The sequence below is a fragment of the Spinacia oleracea genome, chromosome 4 (assembly GCF_020520425.1).
Source record: "Spinacia oleracea cultivar Varoflay chromosome 4, BTI_SOV_V1, whole genome shotgun sequence".
Taxonomy (NCBI): domain Eukaryota; kingdom Viridiplantae; phylum Streptophyta; class Magnoliopsida; order Caryophyllales; family Amaranthaceae; genus Spinacia; species Spinacia oleracea.
The window spans coordinates 144257181-144284008 of record NC_079490.1 but is presented as its reverse complement, the minus strand read 5'-3'; the positions used below and the strand labels follow the sequence as shown (position 1 = coordinate 144284008).

Genomic DNA, 26828 nt, shown 5'->3' with positions numbered 1-26828 from the left:
TCATCATCAGGCTGGTTTATGCGCTCCAGTTTCAATTTTGGAGGTTAAACAAGCGGTTTTTTTATATGGATAAGTGTAAAGCCCCGGGGATTGATGGGTTCACTGCTCACTTTTACCAAATTAAAGTACATGGCACATCACTGGTGGTAGTGTTGTTGTAGCCGCTCAGGACTTCTTCACCTACTGTCAGATGCCTGATATGTGCGTTTTATATATTGTTTTCACCCCCGTCCCTTAGTACTTTTATGCGTCAAATGAGCTCCTAGGAGCCATTTTAGTACTAATCTGTGTATTTAGTGTGCCTTGAGTTTCAGGATTACTTAGTGAGAAATTGGTCTTTTTAGGCCCGTTTCTTGATGATTTAGGCCACCACACGATCCCGAGGGAGTTCAGGACGACTTTTGTTGACTTACGGGAGCCCAAGATGTTCATGATCGAGCCCCAGAAGTTAGACTCGGTGTTGCGGACGAAGGGCGGATCATTTAGCGCTCCGCCCGGTGGATTGCCCCTCGCCCATCGGGCGAGCAAGCATAAAGGAGCAGGAGTAGGCGCCCGACGGGCGGATCTTCGCCCGGTGCCCGTCGGGCGCCCATCAAAGGCAGCAGCAAGGCATTTTCTCTCTTCGCCCGGCGGGCGAGAGCCGCCCGACCGGGCGCGTGCAGATGGATTCGAAGTGTCTCCCTACGCCCGTCGGGCAGACCTGCGCCCGTCGGGCGGATTTCGAGCTGGTCGCCCGACGGGCGGAAGGCTGCCCGACCGGGCAACGACAACCCTGGAGCCTTTAGCGCGCGGTTTTATTCCGGTTTTCTCTTATGTTTTTAGGCTAAACTATAAATATAGCCTTTGTTAATTTAGTGAAACACCTTATTATCTTATTTTCTAGTATTAAGCACTTAGACTATTTTCTTAAGCTTAGTTTTTCTCTCAAATTTAGTTCAAAACACTTAGTTTCAAATTCAATAAAAATTCAAGCTTCCAATTTCCTTTGCCATTCAATTAGGTATTGTTCCTTGCTTTCATTCATTGTGTTGCCTTAATAATGCTTTCGATTATGTTAATTGCTTTGGTTATTGTTAATATGCTTGAGTAAATCTATTTTCTAGGGTTTGGGGATCCATGAATAATATGAAGGGACATTGAATAATTGTGATTGTTGGCATTGTAATTAATTCCTATTGATTGGTTATTATTACTATACAATTAGATTTGCGCAGGTTTAATTATGGTAGTTTGGCAATATCAAGTTAAGATTCGAGAGATGCAATTTGATGTTTAGGCTTGTGTCAATAGGTGGAATTAGAGTTAATACGTAGCGAGAGCCCGTTAATTCTAAGTCTATGATTAGTATCGATTCGAGAGAGCATGCTAATCTAATTAATTGCTTTGTTGATTATTGTGATTGTTTATCGTCCTGGATTGTTATTTGTTGGTGAACCTATACCCTAGATCCTTTAATTCCTGAATTCTTAATTGCTTAATTATCGTTCGTAGTCTTAGCATACAAACCAACCAATTCTTGTTTCCCAATAGTCTAGTTTAGTTGATTAATAGTAGAAAGAACACTGTTTCCCTGTGGATTCGATCCTGACTTCCCTTGCTACCTAGCTAGTGGACCTTAGGTTATTTTTGATTAGGTGATACGACTTTAGCCTGTCAAATTTTGGCGCCGTTGCCGGGGAAACGGTTTTATTTTCTGTTGTTGATTACTTATCCTAGATTATTGTTTGTTACTACTCAAGGAACTCACGTTCCTTGAGACCGGATCTCACATTGTTTTGTAGTCTTTGTCTATGCCCAGGACCGTAGGTACTAGTAATCTTACTCCATTCGATCCTGAGCCCGAAAGAACCTTTCGTAGACGAAGAACTTTCATTGCACATTGTGGGAATTACTCTGATTCTGATCATAATATTGGCGATCTTTTTCCTTCAGATACAGATACAGTTTCAGAGATAGAGATGGGTGACGAAAATCTGATACCGCCACCTACCCCACGGCTTACAGACTATTCTAAGCCAAGTCTGTCCATACTACCAAAGGCGATCATGCCTTCTATTACAGCTGAGACCTTCAAGATTGAGCCTGTATTGATTAACATGATCGAGAGACGCCAGTACGGTGATGAACCAGGTGAAGATCCAAATCTTCACATTCAGTCCTTTATCCAATATTGTTCCACCATCAAGCAAAAGGGATTGACTCCGGAGCAGACCATAGAGATACTTTTTCCGTTCTCTTTGAGTGGGAAAGCTAAACTGTGGATTAATGGGTTGAATCGGGCGGCTTTGAAAATCAATAATTGGGAATCCTTGGCTCTTGCTTTTTATGTTAAATATTTTCCACCTGAGAAAACGGCTCGTCTGAGGGGTCAGATATTAGGTATCTCACAACAAGCGGATGAGAGTTTGTTCGAGGTCTGGGAGAGATTCAAGGATTTGCAAAGAGAGTGCCCGCACCATGGTTTGGAAGATTGGTTCTTGATTCAGCAGTTTATAATGGTCTGGGCAATGAGTCTAGATGTTTGTTGGATTCAGCTGCCAGTGGGAGGTTCATGCAACTTGAGGTGCCTAGAGCTATGGAGGTGATTGAGGAGATAGCCATTCACAATGCCCAGTATGGAAATCCTAGAGGTCTATCTAACAGGGGTGGTAAGCATGATTTAAATTCTATTGAACAATTAACTGCCCAATTGACTGCTTTACACTATAAGTTTGATAATATGCAAGCAGCCAATACTCAATCTGCCCAACCTGCTAGTGTAGCTGCTATGAGTGCCCAACCTGCTACTGTTTGTGAAAGTTGTGGAATGTCTGGTCATTATGCACCGGAATGTAGGAGCTCTGTTGAACAATGTCACGTATTTCAATCCTACAAGCAAAATAACCCATTCTCCAACTCTTACAATGAGGGCTACAAAAATAACCCTCTACTATCCTACAGGAGCAACAATATCCTGAACCCTCACCAAGTCCAACATCCACCACAACAACCATACCAACCCTACCAACCACGGAACAACTACAACCAACAGTCTAGTGGACCACCTGGGTTCCCTAGACAACACACATCACCTCCACCACCACCACCTCAAACCACACAGCCTGACCCTATGCTAGGAGAGATGAGAAACATGATGCAACAAATGCAAAAATCTCTAAGTGAAAAGGATGCAAAAATTGATGCTCTTACTGCTCACAACAAGATCATTGATACACAGTTGTCACAGATGGCTACTACTATTGCAGGGAGGCCACCAGGCCAACTTCCTTCACAACCCGAAAATAGGGAGACTGCTAATGCAATTACATTGAGGAGTGGTAGGGATTATGATGGTCCTTCTATGCCGGTTGAGGTTGATTCCGGGGTGTCTGCTAGTGATCTGGTCAGTGAGGAAATCCCGAAGATAGTTATGGATGGAAAGGAAGTTGAAAAGGTAGTCAATGAGAATGAGGCTACAATTGAGGTTAAGAAGGGGGCGGATATTCAAGTACCACCTATTGCACTCCCCTTCCCAAACCGACAACTCAAGAATAAGCTAGACAAGCAGTTTGGCAGATTCTTGGAAGTGGTAAAAAATTTGCAGGTAACGGTTCCTTTTACTGAATTAATTTTACAGGTTCCTGCTTATGCTAAATTCATGAAAGATATTTTGACCAGGAAACGTACTTTTTGTGAGGTAGAGACTGTAGCTTTCACTGAGGAATGTAGTGCTTATTTGCAAAACAAGTCTCCACCTAAACTTAAGGACCCCAGGAGTTTTTCCATCCCATGTAACATTGGCACCGTGTTTATTGATAAAGCTTTATGTGATCTAGGTGCTAGTGTGTCTGTCATGCCTTTGTCTGTCTGTACTAAACTGAATATGGGTGAGCTTAAGGTTACCAACATCACTCTACAAATGGCCGACCGTTCTGTCAAATACCCCTTAGGTGTTTTAGAGGACGTCCCTGTTAGAGTAGGTAAATTCTATATACCTGTAGACTTTGTAGTATTAGACAAGCAGGAGGATTCTCAAATTCCCTTAATCTTAGGTAGACCCTTCCTTCACACGGCGGGGGCGGTAATTGATGTTAAAAGTGGGAAATTGACATTGTCTGTTGGGGATGATAAGGTGACTTTTAATCTGAATAGTGCCTTAAAAAGTCCCATGCTAGAGGAGGAACAATGCTATCGCATAGATGTAGTTGATTTTATTACTCGTGATAACGTCTCCCAAGTTCTCGAAAGAGACCCTTTGGAGGCAGTGCTTTGTTGTGAGTCTTCTGCAGGTGATAGCAGTTTTTGGAGTGCTGAAGTGGATGCTCTGGAGTTGGCTCTTAATGGTGGAGAATCTGAGCCGGAGAGCACCAAATTGAAGAGGTTAGTTCGGCCGGTTTGTTCTGTTAAAGAGGTAAAGAAACCCGAACTTAAGCCTCTTCATGCTAACCTTTAGTATGCGTTTTTAGATAATGAACAACTTTGCCCTGTGATCGTCAGTACTGCACTTGATGCAGACCAGTTATCCCAACTTCTTATTGTGTTGAAAAGGCACAAAAAGGCCATTGGGTACAGTATTGATGATTTAAAGGGTATTAGTCCTGACTTTTGTATGCATAGGATACATCTAGATGAGAATCATAAACCATGCATCCAACCCCAGCGTCGTTTGAACCCTGTCATGCAAGATGTTGTAAAAGCTGAAGTTATGAAATTGCTTGATGCGGGTATTGTGTATGCTGTGTCTGATTCTAAGTGGGTGAGTCCTGTTCAGGTAGTGCCTAAGAAAGGGGGGACAACTGTGGTGAGAAATGAAAAAAATGAGTTGATACCAACTAGGGTAGTCACAGGTTGGCGCATGTGCATTGATTATAGGCGTCTTAATGTTGCTACTAAAAAGGACCATTTTCCCCTTCCCTTCATTGATCAAATGTTAGAAAGGCTAGCCTGTCACAAGTTTTTCTGTTATCTGGATGGTTATTCTGGTTTCTTTCAAATCCCCATACATCCAGACGACCAGGAAAAGACCACCTTCACCTGTCCCTATGGTACCTTTGCATATCGTAGGATGTCTTTTGGTCTGTGTAATGCACCTGCTACTTTCCAACGTTGCATGATGAGTATTTTTCTGATTTTATTGAATCTATCATGGAAGTGTTTATGGATGATTTTAGCGTCTATGGTACTTCTTTTGATTCTTGCTTGCTAAATCTGACTAAAGTCTTGAAAAGATGTGAAGAATGTAATTTAGTCATGAACTGGGAAAAGTGTCATTTCATGGTTACTGAAGGGGTGGTTTTGGGACATTTGATATCTGATAAGGGCATTCAGATGGATCGAGCTAAGGTCCAAGTGATTGAACAATTACCCCCTCCAGTTAATGTGAAGGGTGTTAGAAGTTTTCTTGGTCATGCGGGGTTTTATCGCCGCTTTATCAAGGATTTTTCTAAAATTGTTAAACCACTTACCCAGCTCCTCCTCAAGGATGCCCCGTTTGTGTTTACTGATGCTTGTCTTGAAGCCTTTGACAGGATTAAACAGGCACTGATTTCGGCTCCCATCATTCGTTCTCCCGAATGGGATCTCCCGTTTGAGATAATGTGTGATGCAAGTGATTATGCAGTTGGGGCAGTTCTGGGTCAGAGAAAGGAGAAGGTTTTACATGCCATCTATTATGCAAGTAAGACCTTAGATGAAGCTCAAGTTAATTATGCTACTACTGAGAAGGAGCTTCTAGCTATAGTCTACGCCTTGGATAAATTCCGCACCTATCTGATTGGATCCAAGGTGATAGTCTATACTGACCATGCGGCCCTTAAGTATCTGCTCTCTAAGAAGGAAGCCAAGCCTAGGCTTTTTCGATGGATACTACTGCTACAGGAGTTCGATCTAGAGATCCGCGACAAGAAAGGGGCTGAGAATGTGGTTGCAGATCACTTGTCTAGATTGAGGTATGACGATGGTAAGGGATCTACACCGATTGATGATTCATTTCCGGATGATCATTTACTTGCACTTGCCAGTCAGTCACCATGGTTCGCAGATTTTGCTAACTACATTGTAAGGAGAATTCTTCCGGCCGATCTTTCATATCAACAGAAGAAGAAATTCCTACATGATGTCCGGTTTTACTTTTGGGACGACCCTTATTTGTTTCGTGAGACTGCTGAAGGGTTGTACAAGCGTTGTATTCCAGAATGGGAAGTTCAAGGTGTTATCAGTAGGTGTCATTCTTCACCTTATGGTGGTCACCATGGACCGTCTATGTAACACCCCGACAATTCCCTCTTTTCTAAAATAACCTTTTAATATAAAACGTAGAGAATTATCAAGGCATTATCGCCCGTGTGAAAACGTATCGGCTTATTCAGAATTTTGCAGCGGAAAACATAATAACTAACTTTAATAATTTAAATAAGTCAACTACGGAATAAAATCTAAAATCAACCAACAAAACAAAGTCAACGTAATTAATTAAAACAAAGTTCGAGTCTCTTTAAAACAGGCCAAACAAATTCAACATCAAACTTAAAACAAAACAATTTAATAACTACACAGCTCTTCAATCCCGAACCCCATGATGCATCACCTTCAAACCTGTAATGGACGATGCTTATTGATCCCTAGAGACTGCTCACCAAGATTGGGTCATCACAGGATCAATAAGGCATAGCCATGATCAACATGCACAAGCAAAAGCACGTAATCAGCAAAGCTGAGTACTACATACTAAATCAATAATAATCCTAACATGATTCTATTAAACGAATAATCCTAACATGATACTAATAACGTAAGTAAGAATAACCAAGACACATTCACTTTCAAATCACAGTTGACTAGACTAGACTGGACTAGACTTTCATAACATCAATATTATTTTAGTTGAAATAGACAATGGACCGAGTTGTCCATCCAGAAGTCTTCACTAAGGAAGACGAGGTACGGGCGCGACTCCGTAACCTCAGTGACCTGCGATATCGAGGAACGTTTTAATAAAAATAGAACACGGTGATCAATCCGGTCCCAGAAAAGGCCATGGGCTACCACCATGAACCCCAACTCCTGTTTGTCCGTCACTTTAGACGTGCACAGTCTAAAGCTATTGCTACTCAGTTTCACTTTACATGATTTACAAATTGAGACTCTGTTATGACTCAATAATCACATAAGGCATACAATCCACATTCGTTCACAACTGTTTTTATCTTGGAATTAAGTAAGTGATCATAAAGGCATCAATCAAGACTCATTCCAAGTTACCCAACCTTTCCTTTAACCATGATCAACCTTGTATATGGGTATAAAGTTTCAACTTACTAAACAAGGTCCACCGCCCTCATAAAGTAGTGAAAAGCTAAAAAAGGAACAATAATCAATCGATCCAAACCAACATATAGAATAATCTAGTGTTCCCAACCAACATGTTTGTATCAATCATCCATACTAACATGTTACAGTTCTCATAGTGCAAAATAAGTTCAATAAGTTTGTCCAACAGTATTAAACATGCACATTCCATATAACCAAGTTCGTCCATAATATCAACATCACCAAGTTCAACAACAAATTCAACATGGTTTCAACAATTAGCACACATTCCAAGCACACAGGTATGTACGTACCTTGTGTAAACAAACTAATACGTCACTTTAACACTTTCAAAGGTCGCCTAAAGAGAATTCTCCGCCTAAAACAACCAACACATATTCCCAATCAATTTCTAATCATTCACGACTATAATAAAGCATTCTAAATACATCCTAAACATATTTAGAACCTTCCCCAATATCAAAACTTGAATATTTGATTTCCTAGAATCATAATTATTGAATTAGTGATTGAAATTCGTTGAAAACTCTTTGCAAACATCGTACTTTAAATTTTCAGCAATATGAACTCATTTAAAAACTTCACCAAGGCCAATTTACGTTCTTAGAACATCGAAACAATAAATTTAATAAACCACAATCGTCCTACCATGATTTACAACCATTAAAACCTTAAAATTCATACTTTAATAATTAAAACCATTATTTCAATCAAATCGCATAATCCGAATATTAATAATTTAATTATATAAAACATAAAATCTGAAATTTATAGTTAAACCATAAAACTATAATTTAATCCAATAAAACATTAATTTAATTTGTAAACATAATTGAAAATCTAACTTAAATATTATTAACAAACTGAAAATAAATTAGTTTATAATATATAATCTGAATTCTAAATATAAATTATCAAAACTAATAATTTAAATCATGAAAACCTTAATTAAATTATTAAAACATAAATATTACATTAATTAAATAAAAGGGTAAAGAATTAACCAAAAAAAGAGAGGAGAGGGGAGCTGCTGGCCGGCAGGCAGGGCGGCGCGGCAACAGTGGGCGGCGACGCTGGTCGGAGGAGTACGGCGGAGGGTGTCAGCGTCCGCGCGATGGTTGTTGGTGGTGCTGTGCAAGAAAACAATTAAGGAGGGCAACGAAAGGGGAGAACGAAGCAAGAGGTGAGAGGAAGGAGGTGCTTTACCGGCGGCGAACAATCGTTATGGGCGCGGCTGGTGGCGCGGTGGTGGTTGCTGCGAACGAAACTGCGAGTGAGGAGGAGGGATGAAACAACAGAGAAAGAAATAAGGGAGAAGGAGAAGAGGAGGAGGTCGAAACCTTACCAGTGGCGTGATGGTGGTCCGACGGCGAGGGAGGCTGCAGCAACGAAAGTGAAGGCGGGAGAGAGGAACGGCAGTGAGGAGGGTGTTTGATGATGTACGTGATTTTGAAGGAGGATGGAAGGGTTTTGGTTTGCCTTGTTTCCACGTGAATTTGAAAAGAGAAAGGGAGTATTGGTTTGGGTTTTTGTTTATTTTTGGTTTGGGCTTTTCCCACTTGGGCTAGGAGTAGGATTTAAGTTGTTAGAATCCAAATTATTTTGATTTCCTAAATCGTTAAAGAATTTAAAAATGTAATTAACTAAAATAAATATACGTTAATTATATATTTATTATTAAAATTCGTAAATTCTATTAAAATATAAATAATATACGTTAAAATATATTGATAAAATTTATAAATTTACGGGGGATTACAATCTACCCCTCTTAAAAGAAGTTTCGTCCCGAAACTTGACACGAAATTTCCCACATTTTTCCGAAAAGCTTTTAACTTATTCTTACTAGAGAAGTACTTGTGCCACCTACGTGCACTCTTTTGTCAACTCAAAGCTGTTTGTGTTACTCATGAACACCTTTTTTTATGCGGAGAGTCTATTTGCTTTGCCTAAACTCGTAAAATTTGCTAAAATAAGTAATAAAATGCATAAAAATTCCATAAATAGGTAAAAAAGCGCGAATTTCTATCGCATTCTACCCCCCTTAAAGAAAACGAGTTACGCCCTCGTAACTCACCTCAGGGAATATCTAACCAAAATTCTCTTTCGACGAATTCTATCCTCAAAATTCCTATTTCACTAAAACTACTCACTTTAGACTTTTCACAACAGATGACGAAACAAAAGAACAAGTTACCACGAATTAAATAATGCTTAACTTGCGCGGAGTTAATAGAAAAAGTACCAGAATCTATATCGGCAGATCGTTCATCCTCATTCTGATTCATCATGTACAACTTTCCTGGAGCCTTATTCGGGTTGTTGTTATCATTTGCAGGCTTATTATAGTTCTCTTGATTGTTTTGTGCCCCTCCAGGCTTTGAATTTTGACCTCCAGACTGGTTAAACCTCACTTGGTTTCCACCTTTATTACTATTTTGTTCCTTTCTGTGCTTAGTGAAGCACTCATACTCCCTATGTCCCCTTTTTTGACAATAGTTGCAGGTCACTAATTCTCCGTTGCAGTTCTTACCAGGGTGATTGCTACTGCACATCTTGCAATGATGCACTCTCTTAGATTGGTTCGAGTTGTTGTGGTGCCCCTGATTGCTTCTTCCTTGAAAATTTCCATTTCCACTCTCATTCCTATTCACGTTTCTATTCTTCTTGAAATTTTCTCGGTTTTTCCCAGCATCAAACTCTTTTATTTTCTCCCCAACAACATTTTTCTTGTCCCTTCTAGACTGTAAACCATGAATATGGGCGGTTCTCTCATACACATTCTCTAAAGGTGTAAAGGTTTCTCCACCTAATCCCAACTGGATCTCATCGGTCAATCTTTTCTCAAACATCTGTGCTTTTATCTCCTCTGTGGCTACAACCTCAGGTGCAAACTTCGACAGCGCTATAAATTTGTTATAATATTCAGCGATGGTCATACTCCCCATCCCAATGTTTATGAATTCCTGCGCTTTTCGTTTTGTTATAAAAGGAGGATAAAACTTTTCCCTCAATGCAACAACAAATGAGTCCCAATTAAATCCCTCGGCAGTACTTAGCCTAGTTTCATTCTCTCTCCACCACAGATCGGCTTCATCTTTTAGGTAAAGGACAGCTTGACCTACTCTCATACTCCTAGGGCAACTCACAGCCTCAAACAGTTTCTCAAACTCCCTAATCCAATTTTCTAAGAAGGTAGGGTCTGATTGCCCCTTGAAGTATGGTGGTTTAACCCTAGCAAGTCTTTCAAACATTTCCCCTGCAGAATTGGGGCGCTCAGTTCTTTCCTGAGTCAGCTTTTCCGCCAAGAGGCGAATAGCAACGGCTAGATCATTGTTGTTGGCCATTCTAGAACGTGACCTGCAATTAGTATACTCTACTTTAGGTTCGAAACATCACCTATACGTCATCCCATACAATTTAATACTTGAATTGACCATAAAGATTGCCTCAACCAACAATGTTCACATTAATACACATCATCTATGAAGGCACGACAATCGTTTACGAAGGTGCAACGATCGTCTACAAGATGCAATAATCATTGAAAAATAATCATCCTCAATAATTCACGAAAGACATTCACACACTGCACATAAGGCATAACATTTTGAATCATATTGGTCATGAGGGTCTAGATTGGCCCTCACTTCCTTTATGTACTCAAATCATTTAATATTATTGTGGCAATTAAATTGATTCACAATTCACACTGAGTATGCACCCAATAGAAAAATTAATCCATGACGTACTACCTAGAGGTTGGGGTATTATGGAATCCTCAAAATAGAATAAAGAACAATTCCTTGAAAACTTTAACTTTTATTGCTAACTCCATAGAGGTTTATTACATCCTTGAAAATAATAAAGAATATTTCAAACTTCAATAAACTTAAACCTTAAACAGTTGTAGCTTTGCTACTTATTCTTTAAAACATAAAAAAGAGCTAATTAACTATTTATGACTTCAAAATATTTGTGGCCTCTTGCCTATCCATCGCTCCTGAAAGCTTTAGGAGTGACTTTAGATCTCAAGATCATCGAACTCTTCTTCAGGGTCTTCATCGGGGTCTTCCTCAGGGTTTGCATCTTCTTCCATGTCTTCATCTTGATTAGGCTCACTTGCCATCTCCTGTTCACTTTCGAGCTCTTCATCTGAATCACTAGAAATCTCAATGGTTGGCTCATGGGCCACTGGGTTAGGATTCTCTGCCTCAACATCTACATTCTCATTCTCCACAGCTACATCATTTTCCTCTAGGTCATTATTTACACTTACTCCCATAGGTTCTTCTGTAACTGCATCTCCAACATGACTCCCTACGATTTTACCGTCTCTAAACCCACTTTCTGCCGCCTCAATAATGGTGGTCAGAATTTCTGAATCATATTTCCATCTACCATCCCAAGTCCCATACTTAGCCAAGTTTGGAGTTCCATTATCAGAATGCATGTCTTTAAACTTTTCCTTGAGTTCTAGGTATGGAAATTTGTTAGGTAAGCAATTAATGATAGTGGCTGCTATGGTATCCTTTCTCATTAAGATAGGTTGCCCTTGAACTTTAGCATGATATTCACATCCAAACACAATTTTCTTCACGTAAATGTCAGGGGTTCTATATTAAGTTTCTCGAAGGATCCTATGTTGGTATACTTGGAAAGAAACATTTTATTCCTGAAATAAACAATTACATGTCTCACTAACGATTTTCCAACCAAATCATAAACAAAGTTCAATAATGCAATAAGTTTGGTGGAAGCAAACAATTCTTTATTCACATTTAAATGTAACATTAAACAATTAGCACACGCACGTACATAACAATCAATTTCTTATTCTAGCATTGACTAGCTACTAATGCACATATAATTCTATCTTATATGCCCTTCTTATACTACCCATCTCACATAACTAAAGCATTGAAATAATTTAAATGACAAAGTAAAAGAACGATAATATAAGAAAATTATAACATAAAATAATAACATAAATATAAATATAAAATAGATAAAGTAAAATAAATTAAGGAAATGCGTATCGAATAAACTCGAAAATAAAGTTATTAATTCAAAAAAAGATTTATATTTCCTAAATAACGAATTCTAACTCTTGAAACAACATAAAGAAAAAAATTTGAACTTCTAAAAAAAATTGTACTCATTTTTTTTTTTTTTTTGAATAATTAATAATAAGAAAAAGAATAAAAATTTCGAAAGTCACTTTAATTCGAATAAATAATTTGATTTCGAACTTAAATAAGAAATATTATATACTTTCAAACAAGATAAAAGGAAATCGGCCTCCCCAAAAAAAAGTACCAATTTTTTTGAACACTATAATACGTAGAAGCTCGATTTTTAAGAAATTTATTTTAAATAACTAGATAGTTAGGCGCCTAAAATTTTATTAAAGTAAAACCTTAGCTTCTAGATACCACTTTGTAACACCCCGACAATTCCCTCTTTTCTAAAATAACCTTTTAATATAAAACGTAGAGAATTATCAAGGCATTATCGCCCGTGTGAAAACGTATCGGCTTATTCAGAATTTTGCAGCGGAAAACATAATAACTAACTTTAATAATTTAAATAAGTCAACTACGGAATAAAATCTAAAATCAACCAACAAAACAAAGTCAACGTAATTAATTAAAACAAAGTTCGAATCTCTTTAAAACAGGCCAAACAAATTCAACATCAAACTTAAAACAAAACAATTTAATAACTACACAGCTCTTCAATCCCGAACCCCATGATGCATCACCTTCAAACCTGTAATGGACGATGCTTATTGATCCCTAGAGACTGCTCACCAAGATTGGGTCATCACAGGATCAATAAGGCATAGCCATGATCAACATGCACAAGCAAAAGCACGTAATCAACAAAGCTGAGTACTACATACTAAATCAATAATAATCCTAACATGATTCTATTAAACGAATAATCCTAACATGATACTAATAACGTAAGTAAGAATAACCAAGACACATTCACTTTCAAATCACAGTTGACTAGACTAGACTGGACTAGACTTTCATAACATCAATATTATTTTAGTTGAAATAGACAATGGACCGAGTTGTCCATCCAGAAGTCTTCACTAAGGAAGACGAGGTACGGGCGCGACTCCGTAACCTCAGTGACCTGCGATATCGAGGAACGTTTTAATAAAAATAGAACACGGTGATCAATCCGGTCCCAGAAAAGGCCATGGGCTACCACCATGAACCCCAACTCCTGTTTGTCCGTCACTTTAGACGTGCACAGTCTAAAGCTATTGCTACTCAGTTTCACTTTACATGATTTACAAATTGAGACTCTGTTATGACTCAATAATCACATAAGGCATACAATCCACATTCGTTCACAACTGTTTTTATCTTGGAATTAAGTAAGTGATCATAAAGGCATCAATCAAGACTCATTCCAAGTTACCCAACCTTTCCTTTAACCATGATCAACCTTGTATATGGGTATAAAGTTTCAACTTACTAAACAAGGTCCACCGCCCTCATAAAGTAGTGAAAAGCTAAAAAAGGAACAATAATCAATCGATCCAAACCAACATATAGAATAATCTAGTGTTCCCAACCAACATGTTTGTATCAATCATCCATACTAACATGTTACAGTTCTCATAGTGCAAAATAAGTTCAATAAGTTTGTCCAACAGTATTAAACATGCACATTCCATATAACCAAGTTCGTCCATAATATCAACATCACCAAGTTCAACAACAAATTCAACATGGTTTCAACAATTAGCACACATTCCAAGCACACAGGTATGTACGTACCTTGTGTAAACAAACTAATACGTCACTTTAACACTTTCAAAGGTCGCCTAAAGAGAATTCTCCGCCTAAAACAACCAACACATATTCCCAATCAATTTCTAATCATTCACGACTATAATAAAGCATTCTAAATACATCCTAAACATATTTAGAACCTTCCCCAATATCAAAACTTGAATATTTGATTTCCTAGAATCATAATTATTGAATTAGTGATTGAAATTCGTTGAAAACTCTTTGCAAACATCGTACTTTAAATTTTCAGCAATATGAACTCATTTAAAAACTTCACCAAGGCCAATTTACGTTCTTAGAACATCGAAACAATAAATTTAATAAACCACAATCGTCCTACCATGATTTACAACCATTAAAACCTTAAAATTCATACTTTAATAATTAAAACCATTATTTCAATCAAATCGCATAATCCGAATATTAATAATTTAATTATATAAAACATAAAATCTGAAATTTATAGTTAAACCATAAAACTATAATTTAATCCAATAAAACATTAATTTAATTTGTAAACATAATTGAAAATCTAACTTAAATATTATTAACAAACTGAAAATAAATTAGTTTATAATATATAATCTGAATTCTAAATATAAATTATCAAAACTAATAATTTAAATCATGAAAACCTTCATTAAATTATTAAAACATAAATATTACATTAATTAAATAAAAGGGTAAAGAATTAACCAAAAAAAGAGAGGAGAGGGGAGCTGCTGGCCGGCAGGCAGGGCGGCGCGGCAACAGTGGGCGGCGACGCTGGTCGGAGGAGTACGGCGGAGGGTGTCAGCGTCCGCGCGATGGTTGTTGGTGGTGCTGTGCAAGAAAACAATTAAGGAGGGCAACGAAAGGGGAGAACGAAGCAAGAGGTGAGAGGAAGGAGGTGCTTTACCGGCGGCGAACAATCGTTATGGGCGCGGCTGGTGGCGCGGTGGTGGTTGCTGCGAACGAAACTGCGAGTGAGGAGGAGGGATGAAACAACAGAGAAAGAAATAAGGGAGAAGGAGAAGAGGAGGAGGTCGAAACCTTACCAGTGGCGTGATGGTGGTCCGACGGCGAGGGAGGCTGCAGCAACGAAAGTGAAGGCGGGAGAGAGGAACGGCAGTGAGGAGGGTGTTTGATGATGTACGTGATTTTGAAGGAGGATGGAAGGGTTTTGGTTTGCCTTGTTTCCACGTGAATTTGAAAAGAGAAAGGGAGTATTGGTTTGGGTTTTTGTTTATTTTTGGTTTGGGCTTTTCCCACTTGGGCTAGGAGTAGGATTTAAGTTGTTAGAATCCAAATTATTTTGATTTCCTAAATCGTTAAAGAATTTAAAAATGTAATTAACTAAAATAAATATACGTTAATTATATATTTATTATTAAAATTCGTAAATTCTATTAAAATATAAATAATATACGTTAAAATATATTGATAAAATTTATAAATTTACGGGGGATTACAATCTACCCCTCTTAAAAGAAGTTTCGTCCCGAAACTTGACACGAAATTTCCCACATTTTTCCGAAAAGCTTTTAACTTATTCTTACTAGAGAAGTACTTGTGCCACCTACGTGCACTCTTTTGTCAACTCAAAGCTGTTTGTGTTACTCATGAACACCTTTTTTTATGCGGAGAGTCTATTTGCTTTGCCTAAACTCGTAAAATTTGCTAAAATAAGTAATAAAATGCATAAAAATTCCATAAATAGGTAAAAAAGCGCGAATTTCTATCGCATTCTACCCCCCTTAAAGAAAACGAGTTACGCCCTCGTAACTCACCTCAGGGAATATCTAACCAAAATTCTCTTTCGACGAATTCTATCCTCAAAATTCCTATTTCACTAAAACTACTCACTTTAGACTTTTCACAACAGATGACGAAACAAAAGAACAAGTTACCACGAATTAAATAATGCTTAACTTGCGCGGAGTTAATAGAAAAAGTACCAGAATCTATATCGGCAGATCGTTCATCCTCATTCTGATTCATCATGTACAACTTTCCTGGAGCCTTATTCGGGTTGTTGTTATCATTTGCAGGCTTATTATAGTTCTCTTGATTGTTTTGTGCCCCTCCAGGCTTTGAATTTTGACCTCCAGACTGGTTAAACCTCACTTGGTTTCCACCTTTATTACTATTTTGTTCCTTTCTGTGCTTAGTGAAGCACTCATACTCCCTATGTCCCCTTTTTTGACAATAGTTGCAGGTCACTAATTCTCCGTTGCAGTTCTTACCAGGGTGATTGCTACTGCACATCTTGCAATGATGCACTCTCTTAGATTGGTTCGAGTTGTTGTGGTGCCCCTGATTGCTTCTTCCTTGAAAATTTCCATTTCCACTCTCATTCCTATTCACGTTTCTATTCTTCTTGAAATTTTCTCGGTTTTTCCCAGCATCAAACTCTTTTATTTTCTCCCCAACAACATTTTTCTTGTCCCTTCTAGACTGTAAACCATGAATATGGGCGGTTCTCTCATACACATTCTCTAAAGGTGTAAAGGTTTCTCCACCTAATCCCAACTGGATCTCATCGGTCAATCTTTTCTCAAACATCTGTGCTTTTATCTCCTCTGTGGCTACAACCTCAGGTGCAAACTTCGACAGCGCTATAAATTTGTTATAATATTCAGCGATGGTCATACTCCCCATCCCAATGTTTATGAATTCCTGCGCTTTTCGTTTTGTTATAAAAGGAGGATAAAACTTTTCCCTCAATGCAACAACAAATGAGTCCCAATTAAATCCCTCGGCAGTACTTAGCCTAGTTTCATTCTCTCTCCACCACAGATCGGCTTCATCTTTTAGGTAAAGGACAGCTTGACCTACTCTCATACTCCTAGGGCAACTCACAGCCTCAAACAGTTTCTCAAACTCCCTAATCCAATTTTCTAAGAAGGTAGGGTCTGATTGCCCCTTGAAGTATGGTGGTTTAACCCTAGCAAGTCTTTCAAACATTTCCCCTGCAGAATTGGGGCGCTCAGTTCTTTCCTGAGTCAGCTTTTCCGCCAAGAGGCGAATAGCAACGGCTAGATCATTGTTGTTGGCCATTCTAGAACGTGACCTGCAATTAGTATACTCTACTTTAGGTTCGAAACATCACCTATACGTCATCCCATACAATTTAATACTTGAATTGACCATAAAGATTGCCTCAACCAACAATGTTCACATTAATACACATCATCTATGAAGGCACGACAATCATTTACGAAGGTGCAACGATCGTCTACAAGATGCAATAATCATTGAAAAATAATCATCCTCAATAATTCACGAAAGACATTCACACACTGCACATAAGGCATAACATTTTGAATCATATTGGTCATGAGGGTCTAGATTGGCCCTCACTTCCTTTATGTACTCAAATCATTTAATATTATTGTGGCAATTAAATTGATCCACAATTCACACTGAGTATGCACCCAATAGAAAAATTAATCCATGACGTACTACCTAGAGGTTGGGGTATTATGGAATCCTCAAAATAGAATAAAGAACAATTCCTTGAAAACTTTAACTTTTATTGCTAACTCCATAGAGGTTTATTACATCCTTGAAAATAATAAAGAATATTTCAAACTTCAATAAACTTAAACCTTAAACAGTTGTAGCTTTGCTACTTATTCTTTAAAACATAAAAAAGAGCTAATTAACTATTTATGACTTCAAAATATTTGTGGCCTCTTGCCTATCCATCGCTCCTGAAAGCTTTAGGAGTGACTTTAGATCTCAAGATCATCGAACTCTTCTTCAGGGTCTTCATCGGGGTCTTCCTCAGGGTTTGCATCTTCTTCCATGTCTTCATCTTGATTAGGCTCACTTGCCATCTCCTGTTCACTTTCGAGCTCTTCATCTGAATCACTAGAAATCTCAATGGTTGGCTCATGGGCCACTGGGTTAGGATTCTCTGCCTCAACATCTACATTCTCATTCTCCACAGCTACATCATTTTCCTCTAGGTCATTATTTACACTTACTCCCATAGGTTCTTCTGTAACTGCATCTCCAACATGACTCCCTACGATTTTACCGTCTCTAAACCCACTTTCTGCCGCCTCAATAATGGTGGTCAGAATTTCTGAATCATATTTCCATCTACCATCCCAAGTCCCATACTTAGCCAAGTTTGGAGTTCCATTATCAGAATGCATGTCTTTAAACTTTTCCTTGAGTTCTAGGTATGGAAATTTGTTAGGTAAGCAATTAATGATAGTGGCTGCTATGGTATCCTTTCTCATTAAGATAGGTTGCCCTTGAACTTTAGCATGATATTCACATCCAAACACAATTTTCTTCACGTAAATGTCAGGGGTTCTATATTAAGTTTCTCGAAGGATCCTATGTTGGTATACTTGGAAAGAAACATTTTATTCCTGAAATAAACAATTACATGTCTCACTAACGATTTTCCAACCAAATCATAAACAAAGTTCAATAATGCAATAAGTTTGGTGGAAGCAAACAATTCTTTATGCACATTTAAATGTAACATTAAACAATTAGCACACGCACGTACATAACAATCAATTTCTTATTCTAGCATTGACTAGCTACTAATGCACATATAATTCTATCTTATATGCCCTTCTTATACTACCCATCTCACATAACTAAAGCATTGAAATAATTTAAATGACAAAGTAAAAGAACGATAATATAAGAAAATTATAACATAAAATAATAACATAAATATAAATATAAAATAGATAAAGTAAAATAAATTAAGGAAATGCGTATCGAATAAACTCGAAAATAAAGTTATTAATTCAAAAAAAGATTTATATTTCCTAAATAACGAATTCTAACTCTTGAAACAACATAAAGAAAAAAATTTGAACTTCTAAAAAAAATTGTACTCATTTTTTTTTTTTTTTGAATAATTAATAATAAGAAAAAGAATAAAAATTTCGAAAGTCACTTTAATTCGAATAAATAATTTGATTTCGAACTTCAATAAGAAATATTATATACTTTCAAACAAGATAAAAGGAAATCGGCCTCCCCAAAAAAAAGTACCAATTTTTTTGAACACTATAATACGTAGAAGCTCGATTTTTAAGAAATTTATTTTAAATAACTAGATAGTTAGGCGCCTAAAATTTTATTAAAGTAAAACCTTAGCTTCTAGATACCACTTTGTAACACCCCGACAATTCCCTCTTTTCTAAAATAACCTTTTAATATAAAACGTAGAGAATTATCAAGGCATTATCGCCCGTGTGAAAACGTATCGGCTTATTCAGAATTTTGCAGCGGAAAACATAATAACTAACTTTAATAATTTAAATAAGTCAACTACGGAATAAAATCTAAAATCAACCAACAAAACAAAGTCAACGTAATTAATTAAAACAAAGTTCGAGTCTCTTTAAAACAGGCCAAACAAATTCAACATCAAACTTAAAACAAAACAATTTAATAACTACACAGCTCTTCAATCCCGAACCCCATGATGCATCACCTTCAAACCTGTAATGGACGATGCTTATTGATCCCTAGAGACTGCTCACCAAGATTGGGTCATCACAGGATCAATAAGGCATAGCCATGATCAACATGCACAAGCAAAAGCACGTAATCAGCAAAGCTGAGTACTACATACTAAATCAATAATAATCCTAACATGATTCTATTAAACGAATAATCCTAACATGATACTAATAACGTAAGTAAGAATAACCAAGACACATTCACTTTCAAATCACAGTTGACTAGACTAGACTGGACTAGACTTTCATAACATCAATATTATTTTAGTTGAAATAGACAATGGACCGAGTTGTCCATCCAGAAGTCTTCACTAAGGAAGACGAGGTACGGGCGCGACTCCGTAACCTCAGTGACCTGCGATATCGAGGAACGTTTTAATAAAAATAGAACACGGTGATCAATCCGGTCCCAGAAAAGGCCATGGGCTACCACCATGAACCCCAACTCCTGTTTGTCCGTCACTTTAGACGTGCACAGTCTAAAGCTATTGCTACTCAGTTTCACTTTACATGATTTACAAATTGAGACTCTGTTATGACTCAATAATCACATAAGGCATACAATCCACATTCGTTCACAACTGTTTTTATCTTGGAATTAAGTAAGTGATCATAAAGGCATCAATCAAGACTCATTCCAAGTTACCCAACCTTTCCTTTAACCATGATCAACCTTGTATATGGGTATAAAGTTTCAACTTACTAAACAAGGTCCACCGCCCTCATAAAGTAGTGAAAAGCTAAAAAAGGAACAATAATCAATCGATCCAAACCAACATATAGAATAATCTAGTGTTCCCAACCAACATGTTTGTATCAATCATCCATACTAACATGTTACAGTTCTCATAGTGCAAAATAAGTTCAATAAGTTTGTCCAACAGTATTAAACATGCACATTCCATATAACCAAGTTCGTCCATAATATCAACATCACCAAGTTCAACAACAAATTCAACATGGTTTCAACAATTAGCACACATTCCAAGCACACAGGTATGTACGTACCTTGTGTAAACAAACTAATACGTCACTTTAACACTTTCAAAGGTCGCCTAAAGAGAATTCTCCGCCTAAAACAACCAACACATATTCCCAATCAATTTCTAATCATTCACGACTATAATAAAGCATTCTAAATACATCCTAAACATATTTAGAACCTTCCCCAATATCAAAACTTGAATATTTGATTTCCTAGAATCATAATTATTGAATTAGTGATTGAAATTCGTTGAAAACTCTTTGCAAACATCGTACTTTAAATTTTCAGCAATATGAACTCATTTAAAAACTTCACCAAGGCCAATTTACGTTCTTAGAACATCGAAACAATAAATTTAATAAACCACAATCGTCCTACCATGATTTACAACCATTAAAACCTTAAAATTCATACTTTAATAATTAAAACCATTATTTCAATCAAATCGCATAATCCGAATATTAATAATTTAATTATATAAAACATAAAATCTGAAATTTATAGTTAAACCATAAAACTATAATTTAATCCAATAAAACATTAATTTAATTTGTAAACATAATTGAAAATCTAACTTAAATATTATTAACAAACTGAAAATAAATTAGTTTATAATATATAATCTGAATTCTAAATATAAATTATCAAAACTAATAATTTAAATCATGAAAACCTTCATTAAATTATTAAAACATAAATATTACATTAATTAAATAAAAGGGTAAAGAATTAACCAAAAAAAGAGAGGAGAGGGGAGCTGCTGGCCGGCAGGCAGGGCGGCGCGGCAACAGTGGGCGGCGACGCTGGTCGGAGGAGTACGGCGGAGGGTGTCAGCGTCCGCGCGATGGTTGTTGGTGGTGCTGTGCAAGAAAACAATTAAGGAGGGCAACGAAAGGGGAGAACGAAGCAAGAGGTGAGAGGAAGGAGGTGCTTTACCGGCGGCGAACAATCGTTATGGGCGCGGCTGGTGGCGCGGTGGTGGTTGCTGCGAACGAAACTGCGAGTGAGGAGGAGGGATGAAACAACAGAGAAAGAAATAAGGGAGAAGGAGAAGAGGAGGAGGTCGAAACCTTACCAGTGGCGTGATGGTGGTCCGACGGCGAGGGAGGCTGCAGCAACGAAAGTGAAGGCGGGAGAGAGGAACGGCAGTGAGGAGGGTGTTTGATGATGTACGTGATTTTGAAGGAGGATGGAAGGGTTTTGGTTTGCCTTGTTTCCACGTGAATTTGAAAAGAGAAAGGGAGTATTGGTTTGGGTTTTTGTTTATTTTTGGTTTGGGCTTTTCCCACTTGGGCTAGGAGTAGGATTTAAGTTGTTAGAATCCAAATTATTTTGATTTCCTAAATCGTTAAAGAATTTAAAAATGTAATTAACTAAAATAAATATACGTTAATTATATATTTATTATTAAAATTCGTAAATTCTATTAAAATATAAATAATATACGTTAAAATATATTGATAAAATTTATAAATTTACGGGGGATTACAATCTACCCCTCTTAAAAGAAGTTTCGTCCCGAAACTTGACACGAAATTTCCCACATTTTTCCGAAAAGCTTTTAACTTATTCTTACTAGAGAAGTACTTGTGCCACCTACGTGCACTCTTTTGTCAACTCAAAGCTGTTTGTGTTACTCATGAACACCTTTTTTTATGCGGAGAGTCTATTTGCTTTGCCTAAACTCGTAAAATTTGCTAAAATAAGTAATAAAATGCATAAAAATTCCATAAATAGGTAAAAAAGCGCGAATTTCTATCGCATTCTACCCCCCTTAAAGAAAACGAGTTACGCCCTCGTAACTCACCTCAGGGAATATCTAACCAAAATTCTCTTTCGACGAATTCTATCCTCAAAATTCCTATTTCACTAAAACTACTCACTTTAGACTTTTCACAACAGATGACGAAACAAAAGAACAAGTTACCACGAATTAAATAATGCTTAACTTGCGCGGAGTTAATAGAAAAAGTACCAGAATCTATATCGGCAGATCGTTCATCCTCATTCTGATTCATCATGTACAACTTTCCTGGAGCCTTATTCGGGTTGTTGTTATCATTTGCAGGCTTATTATAGTTCTCTTGATTGTTTTGTGCCCCTCCAGGCTTTGAATTTTGACCTCCAGACTGGTTAAACCTCACTTGGTTTCCACCTTTATTACTATTTTGTTCCTTTCTGTGCTTAGTGAAGCACTCATACTCCCTATGTCCCCTTTTTTGACAATAGTTGCAGGTCACTAATTCTCCGTTGCAGTTCTTACCAGGGTGATTGCTACTGCACATCTTGCAATGATGCACTCTCTTAGATTGGTTCGAGTTGTTGTGGTGCCCCTGATTGCTTCTTCCTTGAAAATTTCCATTTCCACTCTCATTCCTATTCACGTTTCTATTCTTCTTGAAATTTTCTCGGTTTTTCCCAGCATCAAACTCTTTTATTTTCTCCCCAACAACATTTTTCTTGTCCCTTCTAGACTGTAAACCATGAATATGGGCGGTTCTCTCATACACATTCTCTAAAGGTGTAAAGGTTTCTCCACCTAATCCCAACTGGATCTCATCGGTCAATCTTTTCTCAAACATCTGTGCTTTTATCTCCTCTGTGGCTACAACCTCAGGTGCAAACTTCGACAGCGCTATAAATTTGCTATAATATTCAGCGATGGTCATACTCCCCATCCCAATGTTTATGAATTCCTGCGCTTTTCGTTTTGTTATAAAAGGAGGATAAAACTTTTCCCTCAATGCAACAACAAATGAGTCCCAATTAAATCCCTCGGCAGTACTTAGCCTAGTTTCATTCTCTCTCCACCACAGATCGGCTTCATCTTTTAGGTAAAGGACAGCTTGACCTACTCTCATACTCCTAGGGCAACTCACAGCCTCAAACAGTTTCTCAAACTCCCTAATCCAATTTTCTAAGAAGGTAGGGTCTGATTGCCCCTTGAAGTATGGTGGTTTAACCCTAGCAAGTCTTTCAAACATTTCCCCTGCAGAATTGGGGCGCTCAGTATTCCTGAGTCAGCTTTTCCGCCAAGAGGCGAATAGCAACGGCTAGATCATTGTTGTTGGCCATTCTAGAACGTGACCTGCAATTAGTATACTCTACTTTAGGTTCGAAACATCACCTATACGTCATCCCATACAATTTAATACTTGAATTGACCATAAAGATTGCCTCAACCAACAATGTTCACATTAATACACATCATCTATGAAGGCACGACAATCGTTTACGAAGGTGCAACGATCGTCTACAAGATGCAATAATCATTGAAAAATAATCATCCTCAATAATTCACGAAAGACATTCACACACTGCACATAAGGCATAACATTTTGAATCATATTGGTCATGAGGGTCTAGATTGGCCCTCACTTCCTTTATGTACTCAAATCATTTAATATTATTGTGGCAATTAAATTGATCCACAATTCACACTGAGTATGCACCCAATAGAAAAATTAATCCATGACGTACTACCTAGAGGTTGGGGTATTATGGAATCCTCAAAATAGAATAAAGAACAATTCCTTGAAAACTTTAACTTTTATTGCTAACTCCATAGAGGTTTATTACATCCTTGAAAATAATAAAGAATATTTCAAACTTCAATAAACTTAAACCTTAAACAGTTGTAGCTTTGCTACTTATTCTTTAAAACATAAAAAAGAGCTAATTAACTATTTATGACTTCAAAATATTTGTGGCCTCTTGCCTATCCATCGCTCCTGAAAGCTTTAGGAGTGACTTTAGATCTCAAGATCATCGAACTCTTCTTCAGGGTCTTCATCGGGGTCTTCCTCAGGGTTTGCATCTTCTTCCATGTCTTCATCTTGATTAGGCTCACTTGCCATCTCCTGTTCACTTTCGAGCTCTTCATCTGAATCACTAGAAATCTCAATGGTTGGCTCATGGGCCACTGGGTTAGGATTCTCTGCCTCAACATCTACATTCTCATTCTCCACAGCTACATCATTTTCCTCTAGGTCATTATTTACACTTACTCCCATAGGTTCTTCTGTAACTGCATCTCCAACATGACTCCCTACGATTTTACCGTCTCTAAACCCACTTTCTGCCGCCTCAATAATGGTGGTCAGAATTTCTGAATCATATTTCCATCTACCATCCCAAGTCCCATACTTAGCCAAGTTTGGAGTTCCATTATCAGAATGCATGTCTTTAAACTTTTCCTTGAGTTCTAGGTATGGAAATTTGTTAGGTAAGCAATTAATGATAGTGGCTGCTATGGTATCCTTTCTCATTAAGATAGGTTGCCCTTGAACTTTAGCATGATATTCACATCCAAACACAATTTTCTTCACGTAAATGTCAGGGGTTCTATATTAAGTTTCTCGAAGGATCCTATGTTGGTATACTTGGAAAGAAACATTTTATTCCTGAAATAAACAATTACATGTCTCACTAACGATTTTCCAACCAAATCATAAACAAAGTTCAATAATGCAATAAGTTTGGTGGAAGCAAACAATTCTTTATGCACATTTAAATGTAACATTAAACAATTAGCACACGCACGTACATAACAATCAATTTCTTATTCTAGCATTGACTAGCTACTAATGCACATATAATTCTATCTTATATGCCCTTCTTATACTACCCATCTCACATAACTAAAGCATTGAAATAATTTAAATGACAAAGTAAAAGAACGATAATATAAGAAAATTATAACATAAAATAATAACATAAATATAAATATAAAATAGATAAAGTAAAATAAATTAAGGAAATGCGTATCGAATAAACTCGAAAATAAAGTTATTAATTCAAAAAAAGATTTATATTTCCTAAATAACGAATTCTAACTCTTGAAACAACATAAAGAAAAAAATTTGAACTTCTAAAAAAAATTGTACTCATTTTTTTTTTTTTTTTTGAATAATTAATAATAAGAAAAAGAATAAAAATTTCGAAAGTCACTTTAATTCGAATAAATAATTTGATTTCGAACTTAAATAAGAAATATTATATACTTTCAAACAAGATAAAAGGAAATCGGCCTCCCCAAAAAAAAGTACCAATTTTTTTGAACACTATAATACGTAGAAGCTCGATTTTTAAGAAATTTATTTTAAATAACTAGATAGTTAGGCGCCTAAAATTTTATTAAAGTAAAACCTTAGCTTCTAGATACCACTTTGTAACACCCCGACAATTCCCTCTTTTCTAAAATAACCTTTTAATATAAAACGTAGAGAATTATCAAGGCATTATCGCCCGTGTGAAAACGTATCGGCTTATTCAGAATTTTGCAGCGGAAAACATAATAACTAACTTTAATAATTTAAATAAGTCAACTACGGAATAAAATCTAAAATCAACCAACAAAACAAAGTCAACGTAATTAATTAAAACAAAGTTCGAATCTCTTTAAAACAGGCCAAACAAATTCAACATCAAACTTAAAACAAAACAATTTAATAACTACACAGCTCTTCAATCCCGAACCCCATGATGCATCACCTTCAAACCTGTAATGGACGATGCTTATTGATCCCTAGAGACTGCTCACCAAGATTGGGTCATCACAGGATCAATAAGGCATAGCCATGATCAACATGCACAAGCAAAAGCACGTAATCAGCAAAGCTGAGTACTACATACTAAATCAATAATAATCCTAACATGATTCTATTAAACGAATAATCCTAACATGATACTAATAACGTAAGTAAGAATAACCAAGACACATTCACTTTCAAATCACAGTTGACTAGACTAGACTGGACTAGACTTTCATAACATCAATATTATTTTAGTTGAAATAGACAATGGACCGAGTTGTCCATCCAGAAGTCTTCACTAAGGAAGACGAGGTACGGGCGCGACTCCGTAACCTCAGTGACCTGCGATATCGAGGAACGTTTTAATAAAAATAGAACACGGTGATCAATCCGGTCCCAGAAAAGGCCATGGGCTACCACCATGAACCCCAACTCCTGTTTGTCCGTCACTTTAGACGTGCACAGTCTAAAGCTATTGCTACTCAGTTTCACTTTACATGATTTACAAATTGAGACTCTGTTATGACTCAATAATCACATAAGGCATACAATCCACATTCGTTCACAACTGTTTTTATCTTGGAATTAAGTAAGTGATCATAAAGGCATCAATCAAGACTCATTCCAAGTTACCCAACCTTTCCTTTAACCATGATCAACCTTGTATATGGGTATAAAGTTTCAACTTACTAAACAAGGTCCA

At 37.0% G+C, this 26828-nt stretch overlaps 3 long non-coding RNA genes and 1 other non-coding gene across 4 annotated transcripts; all 4 read right to left on the bottom strand.

Annotated features, from left to right (window-relative positions):
• Positions 1 to 2357: 2357 nt before the first annotated feature.
• LOC130460201 (small nucleolar RNA R71) lies at positions 2358 to 2464 on the bottom strand. The gene has a single exon (XR_008920142.1). It is a non-coding gene; the product is annotated as a small nucleolar RNA R71 (small nucleolar RNA).
• Positions 2465 to 6490: 4026 nt separating this feature from the next.
• Positions 6491 to 8725, bottom strand: LOC130460013 (uncharacterized). The gene is made up of 5 exons (XR_008919809.1): positions 8654 to 8725; positions 8515 to 8575; positions 8313 to 8438; positions 7602 to 7666; positions 6491 to 6606 (listed from the first exon to the last, which is right to left on the bottom strand). It is a non-coding gene; the product is annotated as an uncharacterized lncRNA (long non-coding RNA).
• A 4272-nt stretch (positions 8726 to 12997) lies between these two features.
• On the bottom strand, positions 12998 to 15232 carry LOC130460072 (uncharacterized). The gene is made up of 5 exons (XR_008919972.1): positions 15161 to 15232; positions 15022 to 15082; positions 14820 to 14945; positions 14109 to 14173; positions 12998 to 13113 (listed from the first exon to the last, which is right to left on the bottom strand). It is a non-coding gene; the product is annotated as an uncharacterized lncRNA (long non-coding RNA).
• Positions 15233 to 19503: 4271 nt separating this feature from the next.
• LOC130460008 (uncharacterized) lies at positions 19504 to 21738 on the bottom strand. Its single transcript, XR_008919804.1, has 5 exons — positions 21667 to 21738; positions 21528 to 21588; positions 21326 to 21451; positions 20615 to 20679; positions 19504 to 19619 (listed from the first exon to the last, which is right to left on the bottom strand). It is a non-coding gene; the product is annotated as an uncharacterized lncRNA (long non-coding RNA).
• Positions 21739 to 26828: the final 5090 nt, after the last annotated feature.